The sequence below is a fragment of the Oncorhynchus nerka genome, linkage group LG15 (assembly GCF_034236695.1).
Source record: "Oncorhynchus nerka isolate Pitt River linkage group LG15, Oner_Uvic_2.0, whole genome shotgun sequence".
Lineage (NCBI taxonomy): Eukaryota > Metazoa > Chordata > Actinopteri > Salmoniformes > Salmonidae > Oncorhynchus > Oncorhynchus nerka.
In genome coordinates, this window is record NC_088410.1 from 64,810,317 (window position 1) to 64,812,341 (window position 2,025).

The following is a 2,025-nucleotide window of genomic DNA, read 5'->3' on the forward strand; positions in this document are numbered from 1 at the left end:
TTAAATTCAGTGACTCATAAACTGAATTCACTTAACGGTGACAAAGAACAATACAGAGCCCAGTGCAGCTGAGATCCAGATGTGGATCATAAAATCAAAACTTTGAGGCCAGTTTATGATGCAGGAAATATTGAAGATTTCTAATGAGTGTACAGGGGCACGTATGTCTTGGGTAATGACAATTAATGGGACCATAACGAGACATGTTTCTTTTATGTATTTTCATAAGGTGGAATAGAATGGGTCACTAACAATGCCAACGAATAGGTATTGTTATGGAATTCCCCTACCTGTGTGTAACTTTGAGGTTGCCTTATTCCTGCGATGCTAGCGGGTCACAAACCAGCAAATACAGCGAGCAGGGTCGCTCTCTTTCAGGTATCATTTTTTCTTCTTCTGTTCCAGTGAATATTGTTATTTTATGGTAATTATTTGGGCATGGATTTTTCATTTTTCACCAAAGATATCAGCTATGCCAGCAGTCATCTCATGCATATTTCTTGTCACTGTAAAGGGCAGACCTTCGAGAAAATGTCATTTTGGTGAACTGAGAGAGAATCTAAACTTAATCAATATGAAGCGAATGCAACCCACCGCATCGAATCAATAGACAGAAAGTGACATGACTCATTTTATTTTCCATTCAGGTATGACATGTCTATTGTGAGTAACAATGTTTATGGACTGTGAGGAAACCAATCCTACACTGGAGAAAGTACTGTATATAGCTCTCATTAGGGATTCCTCTGAGCCTGGGAGTGTACAGCGCCTTAGTCATTTCTCAGGGATTATTGGTAATATGAAAGGCTATAATGTCCATGCAAAGCCATCCCTGGATGGATTAAGTGAGCGAGCGACAGGAGAAGAGATGAGAGGAAAATGATGGATCTCTCCTGGAAGCTTATCCCCCTCTCTGCAATCTCATACCTCTGATGAGCCCTGACTTCTGAACTCCAGCAGTCAAAGGTCAAGTCGGGTATTCACACTCTCTCACTCCTACCTCTTTACTTCAACAGATGATTACACTCTCCTTTCTCCCAGTGGTATAATATGTACGAAATGTATTATTCATTTAGCTACTGATCCCAAGGTGGAATATTGCTGGATTTTACACTTATAGTTTTTTGGGGGAATATTCCCAAGCAGAGATAATTTGCTGCATTTGTAAAGAGACACCACTTTTTCGTATACAGTTTGTATCAAGTTAGTTGTAATAGTTGTTTTTCGTATGAAAAGCAAATTATGTAGCATATTAAAGAAAGGATCTACAGAGAAACACCACAGCACCACAAAAATTAACCTCAATGTAAGGTTTCAAATACCAAAGTGTTATATTATATTCATTATTTCTCTCTCTTACAGTATGATTCTAATTCTGTTTCTCTGACAAGGCCCAGACAGAATCCCTTTGTTTTTGTTTTTCTTGTGCCTCAGTTTGGTGTGGAGACTAGCAGTGGCTCCCACTCTGGCTCTTTAGAATGAAATACTGAACATGCTTCACAATGGATCTTTGTGCCTGAAAAACAGTGAAGTCATAGTTTCCCAGGCTTCCTCCCCCCTGAGATGCCTAGCAATGAGGGGGAGAAGGGAGGGGGGGAGAGGCTCAGACTTTTTTTGTGGTAAACAAAGGATCAGAATCCATCGGGGTGTCACTCTGGTCTTCTAGGGTTCTTCTTCTCCAAGTCTCTTAGCGCTTCAACACAGCTGGTCAGCATCACAGGTGAATAATGGGTCTCCCCCTCCTCTTTTCTCTGTTTTCCTCACTGACCAGTGACTAGTTCAGTTTAGAAGCTGTTTTTAGAGAACAACCTCACTTCATACAAACTTATCAACACTAGCAGTAAAATGAGTAGCTAAGCACACTCCTGAAATCTCTTTTTATGCTCTGACTACCACAAATGATGCAGTGGAGATTGCCACATTTGGAGAATTTGCAACAGTCAGCACAGCCGGAGTGCAGCAGCTGAGCCTCTCCCTGGGTGAACCTCCTTAATGATTAAGGTGTCTGCCCTGCCAGGTAAGTAT

The 2,025-nt window shown here is 41.1% G+C and overlaps 1 non-coding gene across 1 annotated transcript; it reads right to left on the reverse strand.

The window, feature by feature from the left end:
* Nucleotides 1–1,864: 1,864 nt before the first annotated feature.
* Nucleotides 1,865–2,025, reverse strand: LOC115143807 (U1 spliceosomal RNA). The gene has a single exon (XR_003865704.1). It is a non-coding gene; the product is annotated as a U1 spliceosomal RNA (small nuclear RNA).